Source organism: Octopus bimaculoides, chromosome 11, assembly GCF_001194135.2.
Source record: "Octopus bimaculoides isolate UCB-OBI-ISO-001 chromosome 11, ASM119413v2, whole genome shotgun sequence".
Classification (NCBI taxonomy): Eukaryota; Metazoa; Mollusca; class Cephalopoda; order Octopoda; family Octopodidae; genus Octopus; species Octopus bimaculoides.
The window spans coordinates 43,211,313-43,223,561 of NC_068991.1; the positions used below are offsets into that span (position 1 = coordinate 43,211,313).

A 12,249-nucleotide genomic window follows, 5' to 3' on the forward strand; every position below is an offset into this window, starting at 1 on the left:
GCGGCCATGCTGGAGCACCGCCTTTTAGTCGAGCAAATCGACCCAAGGACTTATTCTTTGGAAACCTAGTACTTATTCTATCGGTCTCTTTTGCCGAACCGCTAAGTTACGGGGACGTAAACACACCAGCATCGGTTGTCAAGCGATGGTGGGGGACAAACACAGACACACACATACATACATATATACAACGGGCTTCTTTCGGTTTCCGTCTACCAAATCCACTCACAAGGCTTTGGTTGGCCCGAGGCTATAGTAGAAGACACTTGCCCAAGGTTCCACGCAGTGGGACTGAACCCGGAACCACGTGGTTCGTAAGCAAGCTACTTACCACACAGCTATTCCTATGCCTATACATTTACAGATTATTATTAATATGTCACATGTTTTTATAAATTGGCACTTTCATCTACTCTAATAGAGTCTTCAGATTTGAAGAATCTATTAGAGTGGATGAAAGCACTAATATATGATTTATAAAAACATGTGACATATTAATAAAAGAAGAATCTATTAGAGTAGATGAAAGCGCTAATATATGATTTATAAAACATGTGACATATTAATAAAAATCTGTAAATGTACAACCATCCAGATCTCTGAGTACCTTATTTTTTCTAATATATATATATATAGAGAGAGGGGGGGGGTAGTTTAAGTGCCAAGATATCAATATTCATTGATATACATAATAAGCTTACAATGACTTTTTTGTTCTATGGACGTCAGAATCAGTAATATCAGTCACATTTATAAAGCCCCTATCCAAACTTTTTGTCGCTAAAACTTTAGGGTGAACTATATTAATAATTTTGAAATGTAATCTTGTGAAAGTAATTTTGTCAATCCTTTTGGTTTGTGATCATAGTATGGAAGTGGAAATATTGACACTATTTGACAATGTCCAAGCAGACGTGCTGTATAGGCAACTTACCCACTGGGGTTTTCAATTTCTTCGGATTTTAATGTTTCCAAAAACAAGTTACGAATTTACAAAATAAAAATGGATTTTAAAAAAATAACGAAAAACGTTTTAACTTTTGTTTTGTGCGTAGCACCACCCTACTCATCCCCAACTTTTGCTTTAACACATAAAGTGCGACAGGCCATGATCATTGCCCAGACATTTAATTCTAGTGGTCGGTTCACTAACTGATGTTAGCTCTCTCTCAACTCATGAGTTATCACTGAGTTGTCACCAAGTAACTAACTTATTTTTTTATTTGTCAATGAATGACACACAGAGAGGGGACAATACAAAACATTTAGGTTTGAGAGTTATGACTTAATGGAAATCGGAATATGAAATCGAATGGTATAATGAAATCGAGAACCGTATAAAAATTTATGTGATTATATTTTCGGGTTCGTGTTCAAGCCACCGGTGTTTTTTTTTTTCCTTTTTCTGCTTATTACTTTTCCTTTCTGATTAGACTGGCTACACCAGCACAGCCCCATTCGCTCTCAACTTCCTTACAACATTCGTCCATCTCTTCACAGACATACTTCAAGGCAGGTGCCTCTTCTCCAGGCCAATCTTTTTAGATAGGTGGTAGATAAAAAGACCAACCAATCCACATCCAGATATGAAGTTGCCTGCCTCAATTCCTCTTCCATGCATCATCCATACTGTTTCTTTCAATATGGCTACTACGCAGAAAAATGACGCCTCCTTTTCCTTGTTAAAGGAGGGAGGCTGCACAATCTTAATGATAGACTCAGTCGATAACCGTACTCTTTCCGCACTTGGGGGTTCTTGTTTTTATAACTATCCAGAAGGATAGACATATCGTTGAGAACAATGGATTTCATTGGTGGTACTTGTTATCTTAATTCTAGCTTTTGGTGAAATAGAAGAGGTTAGAAAGGTCAAGCGGTGATGACATTATTTCAGACTAGAGCTAAGGCAATCTGGCAAATGTAAAACTGCTGTCACAGAAAAACTATTGTTCTGCCGTGAAAAAAGTTCTGTTGAACTGTTACTTGAAATTTGGCTATGGTGGATCGAATCCACTTCATGCCAGCAAGATCCACTACATATATATATATATATATATATATAGGCATCTCCAGCATTACAGCTACCTCAGTTTCTGGATTGCACGCTTATGGAAATTGTAAAGAATAACCATTAATTTCAAAATATGGGGTAAAATTAGCAATGAAGAAGCTATAGAGAATATTTTATGTCGAGTTCCATTAATTTCATATCATTTGCCATTTTTCCATGATCCTCTTTCATTTGACTGAAATATTTTAAATTTTTGTTGCATTTCACATGTTGACAGTTAATTTCTCTTCTCTGTGGTGTGTGTGTGTATGAAGAGTTGTTTTGCATCACCATAATCCAATCAGCATTGTGTAATTCAGATCTGTTATTAATTTGCAGGGTGTACTTGTTAACTAAAATAGCATCTTTTATTCTCAATTCCCAGTGTTTCTTTCAGTAATTTCGATAGAAACTTGGATGTCTTGGATGTGGCATTTTTGTAGGTGCTTTTCTATGGAAGATGCATTAACATAGAGATGTTCTTCAATTCATATGTCAACTAGTCTGATGGTACTTCTGATGTAGCACTCACAACATTTGTTATACATGATGTTATACATCTTCTAGAACCACAGACATATATTTTTATCTTTGCTTTTGCAGTTAAGCAATGTACATAAGATCTTGTTTTGTCCTGGTTTGTTTTAGTTAAGACCCTCCTCAAATTGTGTAGCAGATTGCAACAATTGCCTTTTTGTTAAAATATGGCAGTTTCAAAAAGTACATGTTATCCTTGGATGTGTAGGTATTGTTAGGGATGGTGATCCTAGCACAAGCCATCTTAGATCTGATGGGCAGAGATAAATTATAATATATATATGTATTATCTAAAAAATACAGTATTATATATCCATCACAGCTCATCTTATCAACTGGCTTCATGCTAAGGATACAATGGAGTGTTAGGTAACAATCTGATTATATAACCTTATGCTCATCAGTATGTCAGTTGGGATAAGATATTCTAGGCACTTACCTTAGGAAGCACTTCTACAGATAGCAGGTATCTGAAAATTTCAAGAGGCGTATCTCCTTATGAAACTGTTATTCTAGATAAATAGAAAATCTGCACACTATAAATAATGATATAAATTAAAGACTGATTTTGTGATATTGTTTTTATTTCCTAGTTTGCAATTGTTTCAACAATTTCATGGTGACTAATCTTGTCATTTTGAGTTGAACCTGAATTGCTACGTTATAGAATTCACTAATGGCAGCAAATTTACTATTATCACCATATGTTCCATAACTACTTGTGTATGTTTCATATTTCTACATTATGCTGTTAAGAATAACTGAATGAAAATGCCTCCAATTATCGCAAGTTTCTTTTTGAGAATTTCAGTAATTTGTGCTGCTATTGAGCAAGAATAACACAAATATTAGAAAGCTTAATAAACCTATTGGCAACCTGATAAATAGATATAGTAACAATACCCCAACACTTAGATACCCACCTGGAGACATGTGTGTGATCTGTTGCATTTGATCATTCGTTTTGAAGCAACTGAAGTGCACTGATAACCTAACATTCAAGGAGGATGTTACATTTGCCAATTTCTTCTAAAGACTCAAGGCCTCAGCAACTGTCACTAATATCTCAGGGATTCCTTGAGTGTGCTTCTTTCTTTAGTAATTCCCTGACTCAAGCATTTCTTTATCATTCTCATTGTCACTCTTTCTGATATTGAGCACCATTGCTAAGGAAACATGACTTAGAAATATCGAAGACTTCAGAAAGCACTACATAAAACTCCCACAGTGCTATGATAATATATTTCAAACCAATGACATAACTCAATGATGAGTCCAATTATGTGAAAGTTTGTAAATCAAACAAATACTCTTTATATTATATGCATCATGTGTTTGTGTGTACGTGATAGTTACTCCAAACAAGATATGTGAGCCATACTTTCATGTCAAATGTATTTAAGTTTTTTATGAACTTGGTAGTTACTCAGAGCTGAAATATATTCCTATTCTGAAAAAGAAGCTAATCTTTTGTAATGCAGTCTGTAAAATGTAAGATATGTGTAGTTATGATAAGAATCCATCTGTTCATTTCACATAAATCTAATTATGTCCAAAGAGGAAGTACATTACCTACGCATACGTGCACAAGCAAAGTAGCCAGGTGTTTATCTAGTTATCTTCATTTTTCACATTTGGGTGAAATGTTACCTGTGTATTTTGAATTATACTTAAATCAGGCATACTTCATTTCACATAATTGTCAAAAGCACCATATCCACTTGTGTAAAATGAGGGCTTTAATAAACTGACCAGGTCTCTTAGTGTGTATTTGGGCACAGCAGTTAAATCTGTAGACCTCACTTCACATAACTGTCTGGAATACCATATCAATTTATGTATAAAGTAAGGACTTTAAATACACGGGATCATCAGGATTAAAATAGCATTACTACCAAATGTGAAAAAAAAGATAACAGGATAAAATATTTTATTAATCTTTAGGTACAAGAAGTGATGGTTGCATCATATTTGTAGGTATTAGATTATTTGAGATTGTTTCCTATGACAAACTAGGTTTCTATCCAGAGGAAAACTTACCTTTCTACTACTTAATGATATAAGAACAAGATCTAAGTACTGAGCCTTGAAAACTCTTCAGGGCTTAGGAGGTATTTGGATTCTGAGGAAGGAGAATGGTGCACTAAACTGAAGGTTAGAGTGATTTTGTAATAAAAGGAAATTCAATATGGCAGAACTTCTGAGAATAGGATTTAAAAAGAAAGATATAGTACAGGATTGGTGCAATGCATCCCTTCTGGTCAAGTTACCTCTAATACAGCAAACAAGTTCTGAAGAACATACATCATTATAATAGAAAGAAGTAGATAGGGAAGATATAGTACAGTGACAGATAAATGACTTAAAACTTTCAGAAAGGGAGTTGGCTTTAAAATAGATACCAAACTATGTGAAAACAATCTGGTAAGATTTTGTTTTAAATAAATAAAATGTCAAAAAGAAAGAAAAAAGACAAGAAAAAGCTATAAAAATGTATAATCTTAAGAAATAACTCTCAATTTTTTTATAATTTCATAGTGCATATTAATGCAAACTCTTGGTGTAATAGAAATACTGTATGAACTTAGGTCAAATAAACAAAGTCTTGATAAGAATTGTGACTGATAAAAGTTGTTTATTTCATTGGCTGAAATAACAAATTTGAGCATTTTAAGGTGATAAAAAAAATCACGAAAGCTACACATACATTGAATTAAGATTAAACTTGGTTAGCTTTTTTTTCTTTTCTGGAGGTTACATTTCTTATGATCAAATATATTATGGTAAATCATGAAGAAGTAAAAGAGACACAAGAAGGGAAACCCTTCTATATAATATAATGAGTAATTACATTCCACACCAAAGGGTCTCCTTCTCACTTCAGAATTTATTTTAATTTATGACTAAGAGACCTAAACCTGTCAGTGTTGCTTCATAATAAGATCTTGCAATATATCATCAGCATATTCTTCTTTCAGTATTTATCTAGGCTATTTTTTTTTTCAATTAGTTTATCTTCAACTGAACAACCTCATTACATACAAACATACACATACATACATTCATACACATACACACACACACACACATACATACATACATACATACATACATACATACATACATAATACATACATACATACAAACAAACAAACAAACAAACAGACAGAGAAGGAAGATAAACAAAAAATCTGAAAAAAATTGAAACATGGTGGCAGTTTCTGAGAAACAGTAGATTGCATAGATAACATGCTGCATCATATGACCAAATGGAAATAGTCTACAATGCATAATGTATAACTAGTAAAATAAACAATATTCTTTTGTTTAATTATCATTTATGTTTTATGGTATGACATAGTTGTAATCTCATTTTAACATCAGTTATAAATTTAACAGATTTTTTTAAACAATATTGGGAAAGAAAAAGAAATGCATACAGATACCCTTGAATTTTGCAAGTATATATGTATATATATATATATATATATCATCATCGTTTAACGTCTGTTTTATGAGCAGATTTCGCTATTTTTCTCAACATAGGTTTCCCTATTTTCTTCCAAGTGTCCATATTTATTATTAAAATATCACTTCCAGTATCCAACTGAAGTTTAATATGTATTCCATTTATTTTTATGTGTATGAATTTTCTTATTTAGGAGTCGATTTTTGTTTCTGCTGAGAACACTCAAGGATTTTTAACATTTGACCTTCGTACTTTTGTTCTGCAATGTGAACTCTTGTGACCAATTCTTTTGCAACTGTAGCATTTTTGATTTTTGAATGGACAGTCTTTTCTGTAATGTATGCCCCCCCGCATCCATAACATGGATTAGGACATGGTGCTCTTTTTTGGTTGTACTTTTCCGGTCGGCATATCTGTATTTTTAAGGAATCCTTTTCTTGAATTTTTTCTACATCATGTTTCACATTTACTATCCTATGGCATTCTTCTGCCATGGATTGTAAGGTAGGTCTTGGTTCGTTTGCTTCAATTTAGAAAGAATTCTTGCCCGAATTTTTGTATTTTTGCTTGCTGTAAAGCCCTGTAAAAAAATAAGACACTAGAACATCTCAGGTGTAAGTTCTTTGAGTTTAAAACTTTCACGCATCCTGTTGACTGTTCCTGTGTATGTGATAAAATCATCATTCTCTTTTATCGTTATATTCCAAACAAACTGAGGCATTCCATTGAACCAGGGATGATCTGGTTCTTCTCAGATGAAAAGAACTTCTGCCAAACCAGTTGTACAATACCCAGATGTTGTCCTATGTATCACGAAAACCAGGTTTTCCAAAATTATGATCGTCTTTGGATGTGTCTCCAGTGAGAGGGACATCATGCAGCCCCACATCTTTGAAAAGTGCTTTTCTGAAGGTATTGCAAGGAACTGATTTCTGCTGCCATATGTATGGTCTTCCAGTAGCAACCCTCTCCAGCTAGGGATTGACCACAGTACTTTAAGCTCAATTCAGACAGCTATTTGAAGCTGCTGGAGATTGTGGTCAATCCCTAGCTGGAGAGGGTTGCTGCTGGAAGGACATATGTATGGCAGCAGGAATCGGTTCCTTGCAATACCTTCAGAAAGTGTCAGAAGTGGTTGTCAGAGAATTTCCACAACTTCACCAGCCCCAATTTCTGACCTCCTAATTTGGTTTCCTCATGCAGGGCTATAACAGAAAGCACTTGCATGAGGTGCCATGCAGTGGGACTGAACTCAAGACAATGTAGTGGGAAAGCAAATTTCTTACTACACAACCATGCCTGCATCTCTCTCTCCCTCTGTCTATCTCTCTCTCTCTCTCATGCACACATAAATATATACACATATACATATGTACACATATGTGTATACCTGTGTTGTGTAACTGGCACTTTGACACGTAAAAAGTACCCTTCAAACATTGGGCAATATGCTTGAGAAGACTTGTCAAGCCAAGTGAAACTGTAGTCATAGCCGATGCCAGTGGCATATAAAAAGCACACTTCCAGCTTTGAGCCTCACCGAGGCAGTGACAAGTGATCAAGACCTTTGGCAATATACCATGCTTGAGAAGACCTGTCTAGCTACGTGAGATTGTAGTCATGGCTGATGCCGGTGTTTCATAACTGGCACCCATGCCGGTGGCATTTAAAAAGCACTTACTATATTCTTGGAGTGGTTCGCATTTTAAAAGAAGCCTTTCTGATGTGGTAGATGCAGTGACTGACAGCTGGCATGGTCCAGAGTTGGTGTCGTATGGTTTTTATGGTCACAAGTTTGCATGGAATTTAAGAATTCATTAAATTATTTTACATGAAGATGACTTTATGAAACTTTTATGGGGTGTATTTGTAATCCTATATACTACACTTATCCATAGATTAGACACAACATTCTTTCATGACAAGTGTGCATCAAGCATTTTATCTAAAATAAACAAATACCATTCTCTCTCTCTCTCTCTCTCTCTCTCTCTCTCTCTCTCTCTCTCTGTGCCTCAGATAGATAGGCACACATACATTTATAAATAAATATAAAATGCAGTGATATTACAAGCTATCTCCAATTTTTAATGTCAATTTTAAACATAAGTGTATGCAAGTCTAATCAGAAGTCATTTCAGTTTAGTCTAAATACCATAGCATATTATTAATTTGAAGCAATTTTTAAGATGGCAGGGTGAAATTTGATGGGGATTTGATTGCTTTTGTAGCAGGATGACCTACTGTATAGAGGCAGAATTGAGTGACCTAAAGGTGTACAACAGTAACTTGTAAACTGAAGTCTATATCTTTGTTCCCTGTAATCATTTATCAGAGTGGATATGAATCCTCTTCTAATACAGTAAAGTCATTGTATTTGGGTATTTACTGGGACTTGTGGGCTCTGCTCGAGGGGTCCCTATGTAATCACTTTATGTGAAGGAAACAGCAGCCAAATTTCACTCAAGCCACACCTTAGTATCAGGAAAAAGGAAGGATACATTAAACAATGTAGTTCTAGATATACAAAAGATGGTGGTGCACAATTCTTGAACATCTTCAACTACAGGTCTGCTTGATCGGGGCTGAACCACTAGAACAATTACTAAAAAACTTCTACATCAATAGCAATATCGACCATCTTGACAAGTTTTCCTGAAAAAAAAAAAAAAAAAGCAAAGGAAGGAAAAGGAAGTATATGGGTCTGGACAACTTTTAAATAATACACAGTACTCATATGACATCATTTATTAACCCTCAGACATCATAGTGCAGAAATGAGACAATCCTACATACAGAAAAATAATAACACTTAACCCATGATTACAATACAAAGAATTTCTTAAGTATTTTTCAGTGGGTGGCCACAAATGCACACTGATTTTTTAAAATCTTTTCATCCTTTTATACAAACTTGGTGAGGGTGATTTCTTCATATTGCCAATGATTTGAACATGTCTGTTAAACCTTTTGCTATCGACTTGCCTTAGAACAACCCTGGTTCTATGATGCAAACTTCCTGTGTTCTAAACACCAGCTTAATAATCCTTTCTACTATAGGCACAAGGCCTGAAATTTTGTGGAGTGGGGACTAGTTGATAACATCGACCCCAGTACTCAACTGGTACTTAATTTATTGACCCAGAAAGGATGAAAAGCAAAATCAACCTCAGTAGAATTTGAACTCAGAATGTAACAACGGACGAAATGCCGCTAAGCATTTTGCACAGCGTGCTGACGATTCTGCCAGCTCACCACCTACACCAGCTTATTAACGACAGTTATTTTACTAAATTCTACCAGGATGTCGTCTATATAGAAATTGGTCAAATTTTTTTACCTTGTCCACCTTTCCCAAGATAGATTTGAGCATTGTTGCCATGATCTTTGGTGCAGAATTCAACCTGAAACCCAGCTCAGTCAGACAGTATATTTGGCCCTTATAATGCACCAGCTGATATTGCCATAATTTCTCACTCACATGGAGCTGCAGATATGCCAACTTCAAGTTGACAATTGTTGCAGCCCTCATCAACTGTCTCCATTCTTGCATTGTTTCTCTGCAGTTATCAGTAACCTCACCGTCCATGTGGCACATTGCATAGCCAGTCAGCTCTTGAAAGTCCAGTACTGACTTGACCGTAACTTTGTTGGCTGTACCACTGCCATGAGTGGCAGCACTTCACTCTTCACTTCCTCCTTCCACAGGATTAGGATACCTTCTCTGATCCATCTATCTATGTCTCCTTCGAACTCGCTCCTGGCATCTCCTTTCAAGGTATGCTGATAACAGCTTAGCCTGTACAGCAATATCGAGGGTCTCCTTTCCAGCACCACTCAACAGTTCACTGCTGACTGTTGATCACTACCTGAAAATGTTCAACTTCAATGGTGTAAGCGGTATAATTCTCCCCAGGGTTCAGCCCACTCTCATTGCAGACTCACAGTGCATGATGCCCCTGCGCCACTAAATGAAACCATGTCTCCACTAACAACGACACCTCCTAGACAGTTGATAGTGTCCATGTCCATCACCACATCAATTCCATCTACCACATGGTTGATCACAGTTACTCACAGCCTTAGTGTTGTGTCCTCCACTTGCTGCTACCCTTACATCTAATTTCAATACTGTCAACCACCCTAATACTACTCACCCCTTCCACTTTTTAGTTACCTTTGGGGTCATGAGAGACGTTGAACAACCTATATTCACAAGGGTTTTGAATGCCTTTCCTCCAACCAGTATTTCAACTATAGGCAGCAACCTTATGAGAGACTCTACTTGCTTGCAAGGGAAGTTTGAGAGGTAGCAACGTCTTTGTGGCCTTTTCCCTGGTTGCAGTTTCAAGCTACATGCTCTGTCCACTTGCACTGGTAGCAAATGGGTTCGGACTTCATCTCCTTGCTGTCCCTTGCCATGTGTGGTCCCTGGCACTTGAAACACTGGCCCATAAATGGTTGTGGAAACTCCAAGGTGGCTTTTCTCTCCTCATTCTTCGTCAGTTGTCATATGACACCATGGGCTTCTGTAGCTGCCATTACTACTGCATTCTGCCCAATGTTTTGCATCGACACACGGGTTTGTGCAACAAGTTCACTCATCAACATCTCACTGCTCGGCAGTTGTTGCAGCCACACTGATATGCCGTCAGGGGAACCATTTACAAAAGCTAACCATGCTGGCTGCATACATGTCCACTTGTTCTCCTGTCCACTTGACCTTTCCTAGTTTGGTGAATACAGTATATGATCCTCCTGTAAATGCTTCCTTTAAGTGCTGTTCAATCTTCTCTGTATCCACCTGGCCTGTTTCGTCTATTTTGAGGTACAGTGCCAATGCATTTCCCTCCAGATACAGAACCATGAGACCTGCTACATCTTCAATGCTTTACAACTTGACCACCACTTTGATCTTCTGAATCCATGTGGTAACATGTCCCTTGCCAAAGAAAGGTCTGATGGAATCACTTACTGATCCTTATTTCTGCTGACATATCATGGAAGACGACAGAAAAAGAAAATACAGGAAGGTTGAAATAGCTTATAGTATGAACAAAGTGCAATTCACCTACTTCTCAGGTTACCTCAGGTCAACTGTTCAACTGAGTTATATCTGAAAAATGTCCTACATGCTAACCTACCACTAGAACCTAATAGCAAAATTCCCTCTCTAGCTTATACGTCCACACACGTCCATCTGCCACTGCTGTTCCAAAACAAAGAGACCCACACTGGTCCTTTGTCTGCCCACCTGACCTCCTTCCCCCCACCCCAGTTGGGCCCCTCAGCCATCGACATCACTGACCCTTTCCTCATGGCTCACCTCATCTCCACAGTGTATATATATATATATATATATACATACAGGAGTTGGACAAAATAATGGAAACACCTTAAAATTTCAAACAAATTTATTTTAATATGGGGTAGGACCGCCTTTGGCAGTAATTACAGCTTGAATTCTATGAGGTATGGACTTGCACAAAGTTTGAATTGTTTCCAAAGGAATTTTTGCCCCTTCTTCAGCTAAAACAGTCTCCAGTTCTTGTAGTGATGATGGTGGAGGATATCGACTCCTTTCCTGTTTTTCTAAAATGTACCGTAAATGTTCAATAATATTGAGATCTGGGAACTGTGGTGGCCAGATAAGATGTTCAATTTCACTAGAATGTTCCTCGTGCCATTCAGTAACAACTTTAGCTGTGTGAATTGGTGCATTATCATCCTGAAAGATTGCGGTTCCCTCCAGAAAAGTTCCACAACCATAGGATGAATTTGATCAGATAAAATGCTTAAATAATCTTGACTATTAATTCTGCCATGAAGGGAAACCATTGGGCCAGCAGATTTCCAAGATATAGCCCCGCCAGATCATTACAGATCTTCCTCCATGTTTAACAGTTGAAAGAAGGCACTCTAGGTCAAATGCTTCTTTTGGCTGTCTCCACACATATACTCGGCTAGTGGTTGGAAATAGGGTAAAGGATGACTCGTCCAAGAAAATAACATTCTTCCACTGCTCTAGGGACCAATTCTGTAGGTTTTTGCTTTACTCTAAATGCTTTGCAACGTTTGTTTTTGAAAGTAGTGGTTTTCTGATTGCAGCTCTCCCGTGAAATCCGGCTTTGTGCAGCTCCCGGTGAACAGTTTTTGTGAAAACTGGGTTCTTCAGGTGGTCATTAAGCACTGC

At 36.9% G+C, this 12,249-nt stretch overlaps 1 protein-coding gene across 1 annotated transcript in view; it reads left to right on the forward strand.

The window, feature by feature from the left end:
* The window catches only part of LOC106873166 (galactosylgalactosylxylosylprotein 3-beta-glucuronosyltransferase 1), a 66,576-nt gene that overhangs the window by 29,187 nt on the left and 25,140 nt on the right, over positions 1–12,249 (forward strand). The window lies entirely within an intron of this gene.